The 21,508-nt window shown below is 39.5% G+C and overlaps 1 protein-coding gene across 1 annotated transcript in view; it reads left to right on the forward strand.

Moving 5' to 3' along the window:
- LOC126262462 (uncharacterized) overlaps positions 1-21,508 on the forward strand; it is a 359,342-nt gene that overhangs the window by 251,245 nt on the left and 86,589 nt on the right. The gene's annotated exons all lie outside the window — the stretch shown is intronic.

Consider the following 21,508-nt stretch of genomic DNA (forward strand, 5'->3'; position numbering starts at 1 on the left):
TCTCGCAGTGTCCGGAGCAAGTATGGTGGGTCTGACACACCGGTGTCAATGTGTTCTTTTTTCCATTCCCAGGAGTGTATATCTGGGAGCAGCACAGCCACAAGCTCCTGCCAAGGCGCGGTCGAGGGAAATCGCCGCGAGAAAGATGACCCAGCACGAGTATCGCCACCCGGACCTCAGCGAGGCGCAGTCAGACAGGGCAGGAAAGCTGGTAACCAGGCGACGACTCCAACCACCGATCCGGGGAGCAGCAAGTAACACCAGCCCCGGCCAGCGTCAGCGCGGAGGGACCCGCCGTCCGACGCAAGAGGCAAATCGCGCCACTCGCGCCCAAACTTGACTGCCCGAACACGCAACACGCCACCGGGCAGAGACGGCGCCACCCGCCGCCAGGAGGCGCCCCGCAACGGAGAAACACCACTCGGAGGCCCAACGATCGAAAATCGATCGGGAATACCGCCGCCACGGCACAGGACTGTCACCCCTGATAGTGTACGACATGTAAACTGCTACACTGTTGCGCCAGAGCCGAGGAGGACGCAGATCTATCCTGCAATGCCATTCTGATGAGGTGCCGCTTTCCTCGTTTGGTGGTCGGTGTGGTTACGACCTGACCCATTTGGTCGTCTTCTACCGCCTTCCATGAACCATTCTGCACACATCTGTTGCACTACCGAAACACTTCGTCCTACACAAGCAGCAGTTTCCCGGATGGATGCACCACATTTTCTCGTGCCAATAATGCGTCCTCTTTCAAAGTCACTGATTTGACGGTACGGTTCATGCATACGCCCGCGAGCCCTCCTGCACGTCTGCTCAACTCACATTGATCCCTTATCTTTGGTTCATAGAGACAACGAGAGCCGCAGGCACATTTTACCGATAGGTGATCTTCCGCAGAGATATAGATGTTCACCTTCAACCCGCAGGCCGACATGATTCAAATGCTAATAATTTCTGCAGAACGTACTAATGTACATGTCCTGTGGTTATGAACGTCCTATCTCTAGTCGTTTTTATCTGAACATGAGTGTAATTCCAGAATGAGTTTTTCACTCTGCAACGGTGTGTGATGTGAAACTTCCTGGCAGATTAAAACTGTGTGCTGGACCGAGTCTCGAACTCGGGTCCTTTGCCTTTCGCGTGCAAGTGCTCTACCATCTGAGCTACCCAAACACGACTCACGCTCCGTCCTCACAGCTTTACTTCCGCCAATACCTCGTCTCCTACTTTCCAAACTTCACAGAAGCTCTCCTGCGAACCTAGCAGAACTAGCACTCCTGGAAGAAAGGATATTGCGGAGACATGGCTTAGCCACAGCCTGGGGGATGTTTCCAGAATCAGATTTTCACTCTGCAGCGGAGTGTGTGCTGATGTGAAACTTCCTGGCAGATTAAAACTGTGTGCCGGACCGAGACTCGAAGTCGGGACCTTTGCCTTTAGCGGGCAAGTGCTCTAACCATCTGAGCTACCCAAGCACGACTCACGCCCCGTCCTCACAGCTTCTGTGAGAGTTTCGCAGGAGAGCTTCTGTGAAATTTGGAAAGTAGGAGACGAGGTACTGGCGGAAGTAAAGCTGTGAGGACGGGGCGTGAGTCGTGCTTGGGTAAGTCAGACGGTAGAGCACTTGCCTGCAAAAGGCACAGGTCCCGACTTCTAGTCTCGGTCCGGCACACAATTTTAATCTGCCAGGGAGTTTCATGAGTGTAATAGTATTCACGTCTTTGATAAACGATATGGAAGTGGTCACTTCTGCTTAAGTCTGCCGTAGTATTCAGAATACATTAGTATTGTTCAAAACTGACAAATAAGTTCTTATCGAACAGGAATTCTATCAGTATAGTAGTAAGTTCTAAGAGAACAGGGACAAAATGAGAGCCGTAAATTGAAATTACACTGACAAAGTTATGAAAATATTTGAATACCAAATTCGTGTTTCACAGAAAAGTAAAAAAATAAAATCAATAAATCACTCAAACACCGGTGCTGTAATCAAACGGACAAGTGGAATAGATACCAGAGAAAGAGAACGTGTGATTGTGCAAGTGATTAATGCTTTCAGAGGGAGCAGTGATTAATACTTTAAGAGGGATGCAAGTGTTAACTAATAGTCAAGACGATAATGGTCACAAAGGTGACAGAATAAGTTATGTGACATACCGGTGACAGAAACGGACACTGAATGCATGGATGAAATATTGTTAATCTGCAATCAACAAGTGATTATAATGGTTCAAAATGGCTCTGAGTACTATGGGACTTAACATCTGAGGTTATCAATTCCCTAGAACTTAGAACTACTTAAACCTAACTTACCTACGGACATCACATACATCCATGCCCGAGGCAGGATTCGAACCTGCGACCGTAGCGGTCGCGCGGTTCCAGAATGAAGTGCCTAGAACCGCTCAGCCACAACGGCCGGCGATTATAATGGTGCTACGAACTTGGCTAAATGTTGACTGCAAGATGGCTGGAAAAAAATGGAAGGGGAAGGATATTAGAACAGAGATATTTTTTAAAGTGTGTCTTTTCTTTAGTATGGAGAAAGAGGACTTTACACACACCAACGACAGTTGCTATCTAATTTGATCAGCAGGACAAAAAAATCTGAGCTGACGAATAAAATGCAAGGAAATGACCAGGAGAAATTTTGAGAAGACAAGGTATGAGATGAGACAAGAGATCTTTTGCTGAGGGATAATTAGCTTGCAAACCTATAATGAGACACTTGATTTGCTGTGTTCGTGGATGTAAGTGATGAATATCAACCAGAACAGCTCTTGGTAAAAGCAAAGTTCTGCCCGGACGCCAATTCGTAAGTTGCCCGGTCGTTTGATAATTTTATAAACTGTTCATTGGCTCAGTAAAACTGTCATATTGATTCGATGTATATTTTTAGATGGCATAACCGGACAACTTACTCCCAAGGTTTACGTATCATCGTAATAGCTTCGTAACCATGTGCCTATGTGGCTCACGTCCTTTCAGTGTGTTACTGCCCCTCAGTGTAACGAGCTCAGTGAACATACTAAGTTGAACAGTAAACTTGGGATGGAATAGTTGACAATTAACATTGGGTTTATTAGTCCTAAACTCACTAAAATGTCCCTGCGTCGATGTAAAGACCACTCATAGTACATGAACATGCACTCTATTCACATTTCCAGTTGAGTTCAGGCATTGCCTTTTCTGTTTCAATTGGGTTGCCGTTAAGAAACATATACTGTGCCATATTGCACAATACTAATCATTGAATAAATAAATCACGCCTCTATTTGCATCAACATTTCCACTCCCCGATAACTACCTACGCGGTTTTTCGACAGGCGCGCATTGGGTCATAATCCAGAAAAAGCGGCCATACATTAAAAAAAATCGCAGTTAAAATGTTTCGTTTAATAGGTTGACTGGTGTAATGTTGGGACTATTGGATCCCAGTCTTGGAAGCGGCCAGCTGTTTCTTCCGAATGTGTATTTTGTTTGGATGTAATGTTTCTGTTCAGCGAAATCAGGCGGAATTTTTTAAAATGAGGCCTGTTCCAGAAGGTATCTATATCTACTTAATTACGAACATTTATTTCATTACGTAATCATTAATCAACAGTTGGATTTTGTTGATTAACTTCTTAGTGCATTCTGCTAATAAGCTAATCAACAAAAACCAGCTGCAAGCAAGTAAAATCCTTGTAAAACGTGAGTGATCCGCCTTCTTTTTCATTTCACCCTTAAATATGTACTACTATCTTCACGAATCAGCCTTAAAATCCAACTGCTAGCAGCTACTCCGAGTATGAGTCACTTTTAAGCTACAGTTGCGAAATGTCTTTATTAATACTGAAGGAACAGAATTGTAATTTTTTTCTAAAATACGAATAAAATATTTATGGGCACATAATCATACAATTGTTATTTCTGTAACATCGCTAATAAGCAGTTATAAAATAACAATGTAATTGTTGTTGTTTTTATTGTTGTTGTTGTTGTTGTTGTGGTCTTCAGTCCAGTGACTGTTTTGATGCATCCCTCCATGCTACTCTATCCTGCGCTAGCTTCTTCATCTCCAAGTAACTACTGCAATCTACATCCTTCTGAACGTGCTTAGCGTATTCATCTATTGGTCTCCCTCTATGGTTCTTACCCTCCACGCTGCCCTCCCGTTCTAAATAGGTGATCCCTTGATGCCTCAGAACATGTCCTACCAACCGATCCCTTTTTCTAGTCAAGTTGTGCCACAAATTCCTCTTCTCCCCAGTTCTATTCAGTACTTCCTCATTAGTTACGTGATCTACCCATCTAATCTTCAGCATTCTTCTGTAGCACCACATTTCGAAAGTTTCTATTTTCTTCTTGTCTAAACTATTTATCGTCCATGTTTCACTTCCGTACATGGCTACACTCCATACAAACACTTTCAGAAATGTCTTTCTCACACTTAAATGTATATTCGATGTTAACAAATTTCTCTTCTTCGGAAACGCCTTTCTTGCCATTGCCAGTCTACATTTTATATCCTTTCTATTTCGACCATCATCTGTTATGTTGCTCCCCAAACAGCAAAACTCATCTACTACTTTAAGTGTCTCATTTCCTAATCTAACTCCCTCAGCATTACCTGATTTAATTCGACTACATTCCATTATCCTTGTTTTGCTTTTGTTGATGTTCATCTCATATCCTCCTCTCAAGACACTGTCCATTCCGTTTAACTGCTCTTCCAGGTCCTTTTCTGTCTCTGACAGAATTACATTGTCATCGACAAACCCTAAAGTTTTTATTTCTTCTCCATGGATTTTAATTCTACTCCAAATTTTTCTTTTGTTTCCTTTACTGCTTGCTTAGTATACAGACTGAATACCATTGCGGATATGCTACAAACCTATTTCACTCCCTACACAACCACTGCTTCCCTTTCATGTCCCTCAATTCTTATAAGTGCCATCTGGTTTCTGTACAAATTGTAAATAACCTTTCGCTCCCTGTATTTGACCCCTGACACCTCCAGAATTTGGAAGAGAGTATTCCAGTCAACATCGTCTAAAGCTTTCTCTAAGTCTACAAATGCTAGAAACGTAGGTTTGCCTTTTTTACTCTATCTTCTAAGATAAGTCGTAGGGTCAGTGTTGCCTCATGTGTTCCAACATTTCTATGGAATCCAAACTAATCTTCCCCGAGGTCGGCTTCTACCAGTTTTCCATTCGTCTGTAAAGAATTGGTGTTAGCATTTTGCAGTCGTGACTTATTAAACTGATAGTTCGGTAATTTTCGCATCTGTCAACACCTGCTTTCTTTGGGATTGGAATTATTATATTCTTCTTGAAGTCTGAGGGTATTTCGCCTGTCTCATACATCTTGCTCACCAGATGGAAGAGTTTTGTCATGACTTGTTCTCCCGAGGCTATCAGTAGTTCTAATGGAATGTTGTCTACTCCCGGGCTGTTGTTTCGACTCAGGTCTTTCAGTGCTCTGTCAAATTCTTCACGCAGAATCATATCTCCCATTTCATCTTCATCTACATCCTCTTCCATTTCCATAATATCGCCCTCAAGTACATCCCCTTGTATAGACCCTCTATATACTCCTTCCACCTTTCTGCTTTCCGTTCTTTGCTTAGGACTGGTTTTCCATCTGAGCTCTTGATACTCATACAAGTACTTCTCTTTTCTCCAACGATCTTTTTAATTTTGCTGTAGGCAGTATCTATCTTACCCCTAGTGATTCATGCCTCTACATCCTAACATTTGTCCTCTAGCCATCCCTGCTTAGCCGTTTTGCACTTCCTGTCGATCTCACTTTTGAGACGTTTGTATTCCTTTTTGCCTACTTCATTTACTGCATTTTTATATTATTTCCTTTCATCAATTAAATTCAATATCTCTTATTTTACCCAATGATTTCACTAGCCTCGTCTTTTTACCCACTTGAACCTCTGTTGCCTTTAGTATTTCATCTCTGAAAGCTGTCCTTGCTTCTTCTACAGTATTTCTTTTCCCAGTTTTTATCAGTTGTTCCCTAATACTCTCTCCGAAACTCTTATTATAATTACTAAATATAAAAAATTATGTATATTAAAATATAAAAAGTACTCTTTATAAAATGTATCCACAAGCTTTTCCTTGATAAATTTAATTTTGTTAAATTATATTCTACTATTGCAAATGTCTTCTTTGCGGAAAACATTTTCAGGAAAAGTGGAAACTTTGTCGTCGGAAGCTGTTGCCCTCTAGGTACCTGCTGCAGAGGATCACGAGGCATCGGATGCTGAGGATGATGATGATGACAGAAATGTTGAGGAGGAAGAAAGTAATGAAGAAGAAGAACAAGATGCACAAGAGGAAGAAGATTAAGAAGACTTATAAAACTTACAGTTATTGTTATTAATATATTTTTTCTATAGTAAAGACAATAACAGGGGCAGTTTTATGATAAAGTTTGCTAATAAAATTATAAATGTTCACCGAAAATATTTTTTGGGCACTTAATTAATTTTCCACATTTTTTTGCCATATTGTATTCGCCATTTTGAATTTTCTAGTTTCGGTATAAAAATCGTTATCAGAAAGGTGAGAAGCCAAGTTATACAAATTTTTGGAGAAACTGGAGCAAATTTTGCAAGTTTGGCCAGTTTTTCAGGATTTTGGCCCACTGCTAGGCGCCAGAAGCTCACCCGACGGGGCACCCCATACCACCTGTGATCTTGGGTCAAATAGAAAGGAGTGAGGATGAAATTCGATACATCGTTGGGGTACTGATACCAGTAACGTTACAACCTTCATGCAAACGCAAAAACGCAACACCCTAATTTTTTTCCCTCTTCGCACCCACAGTCTAACTGCATTGTGCCACACACCAACCAGGTAAAGTGACTGAGATTTTCCTTTAATAGTATGAGAATTTTGTTGTTCACAAGTTAATCTTAGTGTATGAGAGAAAGATGTTAATTGTTTCAAAATAAGTTTAATAAAGGTTAACTGAGATCAGTTTAGGTGTGGTCCAGAATAAGACGATGTTTGTGAAAAAACGCAATTTCACAAACGCCTTATATGAGGTTCTGTTCTGCTGTCGCTGAAATTTCTAACTTCCTGGATTTGATATAATGTTTACGTTCAGTAACAATAATCGCACCCTACTCGCCCTCATTTACATGGCATATTGTAAATGTCAGTTACACTTAAATCCAAGCAGTCTTTGCTTGAATGCAGAATTTCGTTTATGTAATCGCTGCACACTATGGACACTATTGAAATTTCCCCTTCGAAAAATTAAATGAATTACTGTGCTGATAATCCTCTTACATTATTTGATTTTCAAACAGCTGAGCAAAACTGAACGTACTCAGACATTTCGCTCTTTACTTATTCTGATCAGCAGTAAACTGACACACTATTTTTTAGCGCAACGCAATCGGACTTTCAATAATCCCTACAAGAGAATGGCCCTGACTAAATTAACCTATACTTTTCACAAATCACTTACCTCACAAAAATCTTCGTTACTCGAACTATTGCAATACAGCGAGCGCCACTACTGCCAACGAAAAAAAAGATTCGAACTACTGAAGGCACTAACTACTGAAAGGCATAGCTAGCAAATGAAAGATTTTGATAGAGAACAAACAATGTATTTACCTTAATAGTGTACATAGAGGCTGTCTAGGTTTTCTTATTGGTAACGCCACGTAGCGCTCTGTATGAAAATCACTGGCTGTGCTGTGTGCAGTCCGTGGCTGGTTTGCATTGTTCAAAAAAAAAAAAAAAAAAAAAAGTTCAAATGACTCTATGGGACTTAACATCTGTGGTCATCAGTCCCCTAGAACTTAGAACTACTTAAACCTAACCAACCTAAGGACATCACACACAACCATGCCCGAGGCAGGATTCGAACCTGCGACCGTAGCAGTCGCGCGGTTCCGGACTGAGCGCCTAGAACCGCTAGACCACCACGGCCGGCGGTTTGCATTGTTGTTGGCTATTGTAGTGTTGGGCACCTGGATGTTAACAGCGCATAGCGTTGCACAGTTGGAGGTGAGCCGCCAGCAGTGGTGGAAGAGGAAGTGAGATGGCGGGTTTTTGAGAGCGGATGATCTGGACGTGTGTCCATCAGAAACAGTGCATTTGTAAGGATGGATGTCATGAACTGCTATATATTATGACTTTTGAACACTATTAAGGTAAACACATTGTTTGTTCTCTATCAAAATCTTTCATTTGCTAGCTATGCCTTTCAGTAGTTAGTGCCTTCAGTAGTTTGAATCATTTTTTTCTCTGGCAGTAGTGGCGCTCGCTGTATTGCAGTAGTTCGAGTAACGAAGATTTTTGTGAGGTAAGTGATTTGTGAAAAGTATAGGTTAATTTAGTCAGGGCCATTCTCTTGTAGGGATTATTGAAAGTCAGATTGCGTTGCGCTAAAAAATATTGTGTGTCAGTTTAGTGTTGATCAGAATAAGTAAAGAGCGAAATATCTGAGTACATTCAGTTTTGCTCAGCTGTTTGAAAATCAAATAATGTAAGAGGTTCATCAGCACAGTAATTCATTTAATTTTTCTAAGGGGACGTTTCATATGGTGAACCTGCCAGGATACCTCACTGGAATCTTCTGAGTTTTTCTTGTGGTTTGTGTAATTAGTGTAGCTTTAGTTTATTGCTAGCGCGTAACCATGGAGAGAATTTCCTTTGTAGTTGCAGTCTTTCATTGGTGTACAGTAAAACAGTTGTGGCATGCATGTAGATTTGCACCAAGTATTTCGCAGCTGCGCTTGCAATTAACTAGATATTATTTTCAGTGCTATGTTAATGTGTTCTCTTATTTTTGCTCTTCAAATTGTGCTTTTCTGTGTTATTGTGTGAAATATTGTGACAATTATGGCGTGTGACAAACGTAATACTAGGCTCCAAAGTAAACTAAGAAATGACAATGAAGACGAAAGTAGTGTGTTAGCGTCACCGTGTAATGAATTAACTAATGTTCAAGATAGTAATTTGGTAATTGTGCATAGGGAAATGGAGCGGGCGGCAAATAATGGTGTAGACAACGAAACAATTAGTGAACAGGGAAGCATTATCGATCGATCGGTCGGCAACAGCTCGCCTCAGAAATCCGAAATGACAGAACACAATATTGCAAATACTGTAGACTCAGGTTTTGGGTCCTCGCCGTTTTCTCAAATGAGTCAAGACACATTTTCTGCTTGTCAAAATGTGAATGTTGCCGGTGAAAATGCACTGCCAAAAATCATAGAGAAACAGATTCCAGACACTAATACATTATTATTGCAAATAATGCAACAAATAGAACAAAATCAGAGACAAACACAGCAAAAGCTTCAAAAGTTAGACACAATGGAACAAAATCAGAGACAAACACAGCAAAAACTTCAAAAGTTAGACACAATGGAACAAAATCTTCGAAAGTTAGACGCCACGCTTGAACAAACACGTGAAGATTTAACGACTGAGTTACATAACATCAAATCGAAATGTCAAAAAGTCTGTAATGACGTAAAAACATAAATTTGTGAGCATTTTCAACCTATTTTTCCGCGGCATGAAAATGCATTACAGAATCACGAAGCAGCCATAAAAGAACTACAAACTATTATTCATGAAAATCATGAGACCTTGCAAGCTAAAATTGACTCAGTTGCATCTACTGATTCGGTTACGTGACTTGCAAAAACTCAGGAAAACTTAAAGGATACAGTAGATACGATTTCAACACAAATGGACACTCTGAAACTTGTTTCAGAAAAACACACTGAGGAAATAAGTACACTATCGGAGAAAGTAGCCGAACTTTCGTATCAGTTCACTGACTTATCTACAAAGATGGATGATGATCTGAAGGACACAAGACCTGTAGCCTTCAATGACACAGAAGAGTACGAACAAATTAGGAAATTCAAACAAAATCAGAATCAAATTAATACGCAACACCAAAGAGAAATCCGGGAAGTACAAGATCAGCTGACACAGGTAATACAAGAATTACGTATTTCAGAGGACACTCGCGCTCCAATACGGGAAGAGGGACATAGAAGTACGGAACAGCCACAAAATAATAACATGGGGTACTTCGGAAATTACGAAAGAAATTGGCAAGGTACACCGAATTTTGAGATGGAACCGCCGAAACGAAGTAACAATGACCGATATGCGACTCGCCGACATGATGATTTTGACTATAAGCTGTTTATTACTACACGTAAATTCAAAACATTTAAGAATTCCGGCAACGACATTCATCCACAAGCGTGGCTTCATCAATTCTATCGTTGTTTTCCTCCCAACTGGTCATTAGAGCACAGATTAGAATTTATGTGTGGCTATTTAGAGAATGAACCAGCTGTGAGAACGCGATTGGTCATTCACGATTGCCACAGTGAAGGAGAATTTTTTCATGCCTTCCTCTCAGCATATTAGTCTCAATCTACACAAGACCGAGTAAAACGTAGCATCATAATGATGAAACATTTCCAGTCTTGTGAAATATTTTGAAGACATGTTACACAAGAATCAGTACCTGTCAAACCCATACAGCACCTCAAAACTCATCCGCATTTGCTTAATCAAATTACCTGAACATTTACGACATATTATTTTGGCAGGACGTTGCAAAGACGACATTGAAGCTTTTCAGGGACTGTTACAAGAATTGGAATTTGACGCTGACAATCGCGGAACGCGAAAACAGGAACACAACAATTACAGGTCACATCCGTCGCAATTCCGCGATGAAAGAAATATTAACTGGACACGACAAGGCTATTCTCACAACACAAATCGTGACCAAAACAGACACCACCCGTATGACAACCGTTGGCCGAGTAGTAATAATTACAGGGAAAGATCACCTCTCCGCGGTAATGACTATCACAGAGACAATCAGAGAAACAGACAATATGGGAACCAAAATAATTATTATCAAGGGAGACAGAATAACTTTAGACGCAACGGTCCAGCGCGCAGTTACGATTCAGGGAGAAATTCTCCACCACGTGACCGACAAGAAAGAAACTATGGAATCTACCGACATGACGACAGACGATATGATCGTAACGACAAACCTGAATTGCATCAGAACTGGCGGGATTCAAACAGGGCAGGGCCCTCTCGACAAGGTGAATTTGTAGAAGTTAGGTCTCCAAATCCCAATAATGACGCGCGCCAACAAAGACACAATAGGCAATGACTCACACCGCTGGCAGCCACAAAACGTACTTATGAAGCTGACGATGTAGCTGCCGTGGCTAGTAATTACGTAAAAATGGAAGACATTAGGGATAACTTACTCCAGGAATACGACGTAAAACATAACAACATTGCATATCCTGTGATTCACATCACAGTAAATGACGTAAAATTTCCGGCAGTACTCGACTCTGGCAGTCCCATTTCAGTAATTAGTGAAACAGCCTTTAGCAAATGCAACAAATCGAACGATTGCCACACACTTCCGTTACGTAAGATTAAATTACAAGATGCACCCTTTGGAAAAAGTGTAGATGTACGCCAACAAACCAACTTAGAATTCTTTTGTCAAAGCCACCGCTTCTCTATGAACTTTCGTATTGTTCCATTATTGTCGACGGAAATTATATTGGGAGTAGACTTTTTTAACGAATACAAAGCAATCTTAAACTTTCACGATGCTGAAATAAGTTTAGAGAAAGAAGGTAAGTCAATAGCTTTGAAATTTGAAGATTGGCTCTCAAACTATGACGAGGAAATTAATCGGCTTTACCTTCTGTTAGACAACACTTCGGAATTTTCGACGGAACTTGACACTAACAATCACTCTGCAAGTACTGACAGGGATGATATCGACGACGCATTTGATACTAATGAGTTAATTCAGAATAAAATTCAAACAATTGAGAATTGTAATGACACTGATAGGCAAGACCTTTTTGAGATTTTTCAAGCACATATAAAATAAATAAAAATAAAATGGAATAAAATATTAATGATTAATTATTCTGTATGTATGATGATTGGTTGTAATTGGTATTTGCTTATCTGGAACGTGGACGTTTAATTATTCGGTATCAGACGCTTGACAATGGCTATTTGGAAAAGGCAATGTAACTCGTAGTTGACCGTGAAAGAAAACTGAAATAATCGGACTTCGTAATTAAATCGTTTCCAAAGACTGCTGCGGTAGGTAAGGACTCATGATCTAATCTCAATATTACAATGATTTGCCAGCCATGCCAATACGTCGTACAGAGGTGATTGTCTACTAAACATAAAAAGTTACACAGTTAGTTAAATCAGATATATTCAATGAAATAGCCTACAGTTCATAATCCTACTTACTTTTATAAATATAAATTCATTACAGAATCGAGTGCCTAGTGTGGTTGCAACTCGCAGTATTCTTCTATAACATGAAAATATGGCGGTGTGCCAGACAATAAAATAAAATACGTGCTTCTCGCACCACTTCTACCTGAGCTCTCTCCTCTCTTTTAAACAGACACAAGAGTAACGTAATTATTCTTTTGTCTTTATCAGTGACACAGCGCTGCAGTTGTGTGCCATAGGCTTTATTTATTAGTCACTGATTATTTATTTAATTAATATTTCGCGTTTCCGCGGAAACTCACGCTCGGCATGCAAATGTGCCTTTATATTGCCCCCTGAATTGCGAGGCGAAAGGACACACCAGCAGGCGAGCAATTCACCTAAAGGCACAAGTAAATCTAAGTTATCTACAACTATTCACATGACTTACATTACACACATTATACACATTATATACAAAATTTGAATGACGCGGGTGCGCCGTAAAAGTTCTTATGTGGGCAGATAGAGTGCGCGCATGTGCAGAAGCGTCTGTGTGACTCCGGCAGTGCCGTTATATCATACAGTTAGATCACGCGGCACAGTAATGCAGTTCATATTGTTCGTGTGCGCGCGTATCTTAGTCGTTGCACAAAGAAAATATTCAACCAAGATTACATATGAAGACTACATTCTATAACAGGTAACTTAGTTTTAAATTTACAATATTTGTTATATCACAATACAACTCAGACTGTTGAATGTTCTTAGTTACATAGTCTTGTTTTGAAATAATTCAAAGAAAAATGTCCGTATGTTTCAGGTGCGTCGACCTATTCACATCGTGTCGTTATTACAGTTCATATTCATCTGCTGCACAATAATTTTTTCACAGGTTAGTATCATCGTTGTATAACAACGTGATTAAAACATAAGCGTGTCCATTTCCATTTCCATTATAGTCGTTGTGATGCAGTTCGTTGTGACAAAAAAACATTGTTTATTACAGATTTGACGTGACCCGTTAGTAATTGGTCCACGTGCAGTTCGTTTTTTACTTTCCGTGGAAGCTTGGTTGCAGAACCTCGGACGGTACATAGCTGGCGTGGATCCTTGGACAGTCCAGGTAAGAGTGTCCATCACATTTCGAGAACATTTCATTCCCTGAAGTTCCAACCAAAATTCTTCCACCCGTCGTGTTGTTTTCTGGACAGGCACTTTGTGTCCGTTTAATCCAGTTAACATCTTTAAGTTAGGTACTGTAGTATTGTCACTAGACGATGCACGAATTATGCACTTCACATTTTCAGTTTTTTGCTGAATATAGCTCACCTAAATGTTCGTAGTTATTAATCAAAGAAATGGTTCATCGCGTTTACATAGGTACGATGCATAATGAATGTCATTAACAGTTTCTTTCACATAGGTTTCTGCGTAGTTGCAGAGTTAGTAATGTTCATTAAGGTCCGTGAACAATGGTTCACTATGCAATGTCCTTTTGGCACTCGTTTTGTTCAAATTTCTTTTACATAGTAACAGTTACATTATACATCATTGAAAGAGAAGCAAAAAAATATAAGTAATCATACATACACACGTCACATATTTTCTTAGCATAAATATAATACATCATCATCATCATCATCATCATAATTTAAGACTGATTGTGCCTTTCAGCGTTCAGTCTGGAGCATAGCCCCCCTTATAAAATTCCTCCATGATCCCCTATTCAGTGCTAACATTGGAGCCTCTTCTGATGTTAAACCTATTACTTCAAAATCATTCTTAACTGAATCCAGGTACCTTCTCCTTGGTCTGCCCCGACTCCTCCTACCCTCTACTGCTGAACCCATGAGTCTCTTGGGTAACCTTGCTTCTCCCATGCATGTAACATGACCCCACCATCTAAGCCTGTTCGCCCTGACTGCTACATCTATAGAGTTCACTCCCAGTTTTTCTTTGATTTCCTCATTGTGGACACCCTCCTGCCATTGTTCCCATCTACTAGTACCTGCAATCATCCTAGCTACTTTCATATCCGTAACCTCAACCTTGTTGATAAGGTAACCTGCATCCACCCAGCTTTCGCTCCCATACAACAAAGTTGGTCGAATGTTGGTGTAATGTTTCAGATTTCGAGGTAGACTGGGATAGGAATGATGATGGAAATAGGATCACGTTTGAGGAAGTGGAGAAAATGGTCAATAGATTGCAGTGCAATAAAGCAGCTGGGGTGGATGAAATTAAGTCTGAACTCATCAAATACAGTGGAATGTCAGGTCTTAAATGGCTACACATGATAATTGAAATGGCCTGGGAGTCGGGACAGGTTCCATCAGACTGGACAAAAGCAGTAATCACACCAATCTTTAAACATGGAAACAGAAAAGATTGTAACAACTACAGAGGTATCTCTTTAATCAGCGTTGTGGGTAAAATCTTCTCAGTTATTGTTGAAAGGAAAGTGCGAGTATTGGTTGAGGACCAATTGGGTGAAAATCAGTGTGGGTTTAGGCCTCTTAGAGGTTGTCAGGACCAGATCTTTAGCTTAAGACAAATAATAGAGAAGTGTTATGAGTGGAACAGGGAATTGTATCTATGCTTTATAGATCTAGAAAAGGCATATGACCGGGTTCCTAGGAGGAAGTTATTGTCTGTTCTACGAGATTATGGAATAGGAGGCAAACTTTTGCAAGCAATTAAAGGTCTTTACATGGATAGTCAGGCAGCAGTTAGAGTTGACGGTAAACTGAGTTCATGGTTCAGAGTAGTTTCAGGGGTAAGACAAGGCTGCAACCTGTCTCCACTGTTGTTCATATTATTTATGGATCATATGTTGAAAACAATAGACTGGCTGGGTGAGATTAAGATATGTGAACACAAAATAAGCAGTCTTGCATATGCGGATGACTTAGTTGTGATGGCAGATTCGATTGAAAGTTTGCAGAGTAATATTTCAGAGCTAGATCAGAAATGTATGGACTATGGTATGAAGATTAACATCTCCAAAACGAAAGTAATGTCAGTGGGAAAGAAATATAAACGGATTGAGTGCCAAATAGGTGGAACAAAGTTAGAACAGGTGGACGGTTTCAAGTACTTAGGATGCATATTCTCACAGGATGGCAACATAGTGAAAGAACTGGAAGCGAGGTGTAGCAAGGCTAATGCAGTGAGCGCTCAGCTACGATCTACTCTCTTCTGCAAGAAGGAAGTCAGTACCAAGACTAAGCTATCTGTGCACCGTTCAATCAAATATAATACAGTTGCACATAAATATGTTTTCATCATCATTACATAGCTATAAATTATCTCATTGTGTCACATTTGATTACATGAATTGCAGATATTTACGTCCTCTTTATCAGTTTTGCTGGGATTTTATCGATGTTTATTTTGTGATGTCATCTGAAATTAAGATAGGTTAGACACAACATTCATTACATCAGTAGGCAAGACCAGGCATTTTCACTACTCAATAAATATTCAAAATAGTAAGAGAGAAAATGTTTGATTCCTCGCGTTTTGTGCGTGTGTGTATAGTGTCTGTGTGGCCTTGACTACTGATAGATGCTTTTCGTGTTGAGAGATGTGCGTCTAATCTATTTCTCAAAGTAAAAGTTCGCTTCACAGATGATGTCTGTCGGTTCGTCAGGTGTCACACCAAGTCAGTGATACCCACAGTCACAAATGTTCCGTGAAAAAATTAATATATCATTCACTGCTACGTAAACATAAATTTTATTTTAATATTCCGTCTTCCAGGTGGTGGCGCGCGCTGAAAGAAGAGTTCTTCTGCCTTCAACTGCGTCACTGGAACCGCTGAAATGAAAATTTCTATACTACTTACTATCTGTGTTGTAGCAACAGAGTTTTTTGGAGTTGCTTAGCAATGTTTTGATGGATGTGACTTTGACATTATTCCGCATGAAATGCTCTAAGATCTCGGTGTGCGTATAGCCCAATAATTTTGTTAGTTCTACGATGTTGTAACAAATACGCACCAGGATGCGGTATGTTAACAATTATATAAGGTCCTTCATATAGCAGACGCCACTTAGCGTTGCGTCGTTTGAGTGCTAAAGATTTATGATGAGTACGAAGTAGTACAAGCATTCCTACCTCGAATTTTTGTTTTCTTTTTATTATGTTTCTGTGATGTTTGTTTCGTATCTGTGCGTGATGTGTCAGCGTAGTCAAAACTTCTTTTATTTTCTGTTCAGGTGTGATTTCCTTGTCTGACAACTTAGGTAATGGTTCTATCCACTGATCGTTCTGTTTGCAATTGAACATGATCTCGTTAGGTGTGTAATTTGTATCGTAAATATTTAAGTTATTGTGCATGTCTTCGAAAAGACTTAGGTAGGACACCCAATTAGTATGTTTTGATGAAATATAGGTCCTCATGAATCGGTTTAATTCTCGGAAAAGTCTCTCAGTCGCGTTACATTGTGGACTAAACTTTGAAATAGATATACTTTTAATGTTATTGTCCTTCAAGAAATTTCTCCATTTGTACCCAGAGTAGTATGCTGCATTATCTGACAGAATTGCTTTTGGTTTTCCCACGTGCGTCAGGTAATCACTTGAGAATCTTCGTATTATAGCACTTGCAGTGGCGGATTTTAAAGCATAAAGTTTTACATGTTTAGAAAATATATTGTAAAAAGCCAAGATATATTTGACGCCTCCAGAGCTTGCTGGATGCGGTCCACTGATGTCAGTACACAGAATTTCCAGGGGTTTACTGGGTAAAATAGAATGTAAATCTGTCTTTGTGGATAAATTCTGAGGTTTTGATTTTTGACATATGACACATGTTTTCAGTTCCCTGTAAATTTTCCTTCTCATATTGCTAAAATAACAGTATGTGCTGAGCTTTGCTAAACACTTCTTCGTCCCATAATGACCCCAAACTAAGTGTGTGTGCCAAATTAGATTACGTTCAGACTCTTTGGGAATGCATACACACCAGTTAGTAGCATTTGAATGTCGGCGATAAAATAACACATCATTGTGTAACTTGTAATACTTAGTCAAAGGATGATTGTGTTTTTCTACCAGTAATGTTATTATCTTATACCAGTGAGGATCAGATTTTTGTAATTTAGCCATGTTTCTGCACATATCAAAATAATATTGGTGATACTGCTTGTCTTGCATTAAGAGAATCCTGTAGTCATTTATATTTTCTAAGTCACTGTTGGTTTCATTCATACCTTGTGGAAGTCTAGACAAAGCGTCGGCAATGGTGTTGTCCTTACCTTTTATGTACTTAATTTCAAAAGAGTAGTTCTGAAGTGTAACTGCCCATCGTGATAGTCTAGGATGTACAAGTTTACAAGTTAACAAAAATGTCAGGGCCTGGTGGTCGGTATAAATTACTGTATGTTTTCCAAATAAATAATAATTGAATTTCTTGAATGCCCATACTATGGAAAGTGTTTCTAACTCAGTAGTGGAGTATGTACGCTCACATTCAGGTAGAGTACGACTCGCAAACCCAATAATTCTTATCTGTTCCTTATCTTTATTCTTTACAACTTGAAATAAGCAACATCCCAAACCAGTACGTGAAGCGTCACAAGTCACACAAAAATCTAAATTGAAATCTGGATGGCTCAATATGTTTGCATTCACTAAAGCATGTTTAATTGTATTAAAGTCATTCTGGCACTGTTCTGACCAGATCCAAACTTGATTCTTTCTGAGTAGATTTAGCAGATGTTTACTGTTCAAAAGTGGTTGTGGCAAAAAACGTCTGAAAAATGAACATAGCCCAAGGAATGATTTTAACTGCTTTTTAGTTCGAGGACTAGGAAAGTTTCTGATAGCATCTAATTTACTGGGATCAGGACGTATGCCCTGTGAATTAATGATATGTCCTAAATATTTTATCTCACTGCAACCAAACTTTGATTTTCTAAGATTGGCTGTAACTCCAGCTTGTGCAAATTTTTCTAAAATTCTTTGAAGTGTGTCAAGGTGTTCATTCCAAGACTGTGTAGCTATCAGTATATCATCAACATAGTGTGTGACTGTCTCAACTAAATCATCGCCAAGCACGGTATCCAGGGCTGTAATGAATACCCCAGAACTGACATTCAGTCCGAAAGGTAGAACACAAAACTGATAGGTTCGCCCCCCGAACATAAATGCAGTATATTTCCGAGAATCAGGAGTGATACTCACCTGCCAAAATGAATTAGCGAGATCTATTGTGGAAAAATACTTTGCATCTAGAAATTTCTGTAATTGCTCCTCTAAATTTTCGGGTTTTGTGTGAACTGGTAAAATTATTTCATTAATTGCTCGTGCGTCTAACACTAACCTAATGCTTCCATTTGATTTTTTGACAACAAGTAGAGGACTACAGTAAGGTGAGGTGGATGGTTCAATGACCTTCCAGTCTAACATTTGTTTTAATTCTTGCCACACAGCAGGTCGTTGAGATAACGGTACGTTATATGTCTTGTGGTAGAAGATCTTGTGAGGCTTAACTTCAATCTTGTACGCATACGTGTTGATAACACCTATTCGTTTGGCAAAAACTTGTAAATATTTGGATAACACTTCCTGTAGTTTTATACGTTCATGTGCACTGAGAGCTGTAGCTTCATTTATCTTATGATCAAGCAATGTTTTCAAGTCCATTAGCTCTGTGTCAAATGAGTGTGTTTGCGTGTCTTGAATGTCATTGTCAAGTACTAACTGAACCTTGTACCCTGTACAGTGTTTGTCATGCTTTAGAGTTCTCCTGTCCAAATCAATAATAATTACACTGCCTTTATCATTTAAAATACATTTACCTTTGGAGAAGTCTATAATGCAGTCCTTCTCGCTCATAATATCTATTCCTAATATGCAATTTGTCACAAGGTTTTGTACAACCAGGAATGGCCATTGTACGGTTCCATTACCTATTTTAATGTTTACAAAAACTTGCTTCGTAACCCTACATGACTTATTACCTAGTGCAGTAGTTATTTTACAGTTTTGGGCAGGAAACTCAGGCACAGGTTCCAATTCACACATCTTTTTATAGAAATTAAAAGACAAAACGCTCACAGCTGCACCTGTATCTAGAATAATAGTAGTTGGAATCCCACCTACTACACCAGTGGTAGATGCTAAAACAATTTCATTTGTGTTTGAACGACATTGTGTACTGTCTTGTAAAAGTTCATCTGATATATTGTTATTGTGGTTGTATCTTATAAATAAAACAGGTAATTTTTGTTTAGAATTATTCGGCATATCATTATTCTGATGTTCAACTGTGGTGCCAAATAACTGATTAACATCGAAGTCGCCCCCCAAGAATTCCTCAGCCACGACCTGGGGCATAGAAGTGACTGTTTCTAGTTTGTTGGATTAGCATTTGTACTAGGTACTGACACAGATTGAGGTTGTGTGTCAGGTGTCATTTCTATTATATTCACATTCGGATATTGCCTATTGTGATCTCCAAACTTTTGCGGTTGTTGTTGCTGTTGCGCATTATAACTTACCTGTCGGTCATAAGGTATGCTCCAATTTTGTCCTGGTGGCTGCTGTGGTAAAGCAGTGTTTGAATGAAAGTACTGATCGTTACGAGTCCAGCCTTGACGCTGTCTTGGCTCGTAGTTATTATTATTTCTGTTTCTGTTTGTGTTTTTGTTGTTGCCTATGTATCCGTTGTTACCGTTGTAGTTATTACCGCGGTGCCTTTTGTATGGATTGCCGCATGAAGTGTTATTACTGTTGTAACTATTGTTTGTATTGGAATACGCGTGTTGATTTTGATTTCCGTATCGAGACGGCATGTGAGTTTGCTGTTTTTGTTGTACCGCGTATCCAACTGTGGGCGCGCCAGAATTGAGTTGGCAAGCCTGCATGTTTTGCATTCCACTAGTGTAAACATTGTTGCTGCTGTTTTGCCGCGCGAAGCGCTGATCTTCAAGTAACATGTCAACCGAATTTAAAGCTGTTAGAAAATAATCTGAATCGTCATCCGGGATATGTAGGAGTTTTTCTTTAATGTTGAAAGGTAATTTGGCCTTCAACGCACGGAGTATATCGCGTGTTGCGACTGGTTCGTCTAAAAAGTGTCCCATGTTCAAGTATTTTTCAAAATATCTGCGTAAGTTGCCATTTTTACTGTTAAAAGTTTCAGGTTCTAGAATTTGTCTTCTGAGTCGCTCCTGGACGGATTGCGACCAGAATTTGTTCAGAAAAGCACGCTCAAACTCACTGTACGTGGTACATACGTCAGCTTGACTGTATGCCCAGACAGCTGCATCGCCTTGGATGTAACCGACAATATATGAAATCTTTTTCCGGTCACTCCAAGTGCGTGGAAATGCGTTACTAAAAGATTTAAGAAAAATCACCGGATGAATGGTTCGTTTTTCTGGGATAAAAATCTGAAATTGCCTGTGTTTCATTAAGCTTTCTTCTTCCTTCGCATTGTGATATGGATTTGTTCCACTGTAATTACTGCAATGTTCAGCTGGCGAGTAATTACAATAATGTTGCTGTGGTTTACCATGATAATAGCTTGTGTTTGTGTTTGTACATCGTGGTATGTGTTGTAGTCGTGGTGTGTTTTGTTCTTGTGTGTTTGTCGTGTGCGGTATGTGTGTGTCATACTCGAATGTATATTGGTTCCTGAACTGTACATTTTGACTGATATTTTCGTTACATTCAGACTGTGGTCGATCGGTGAATTGTGTCATTGGTCCAGTGACGGATTGTACTGCGTCACTGATCAGCTGTTTGTTATTAGTAATGTATTGCGCTACGGAGTCGTGCACAATTGTTGGTAAATTTTCACGTAGGCATCTATCAAAATGTTTGTCTTTGTTCACTACCCAATCATGAAATTCTTTATTAATGTTTTGAAAATGAGCTGTAGCATCAGATTGTAAGATGTCAGTCAGGTGTTGTTCAACATTGTCAAATTTATTCTGTACGTCAGTAATTCGTTTTTCAAGGTTGTCGTGTACTGAAGGATATGTTTGAATTTGTTCAGTAAGAACTTCACACGTGACATTAAGATTTTTTACTTGTGTTTGTAAAAGTGCTACGTCAGTTGTAGTCTTTTCTTGTGTCGTATTAAGCTGGGAAAAGTTAGTACTGAGTTCAGTCATCTGTTTGGTCAGTGTGGCGTCTATAAGTTCCACACGTTTACATAAAGTGTCATTACTCGTCTTGAGTGCTATGAGGTCAGATTTAATTTCGTCATT

The sequence above is a fragment of the Schistocerca nitens genome, chromosome 6 (assembly GCF_023898315.1).
Source record: "Schistocerca nitens isolate TAMUIC-IGC-003100 chromosome 6, iqSchNite1.1, whole genome shotgun sequence".
Classification (NCBI taxonomy): Eukaryota; Metazoa; Arthropoda; class Insecta; order Orthoptera; family Acrididae; genus Schistocerca; species Schistocerca nitens.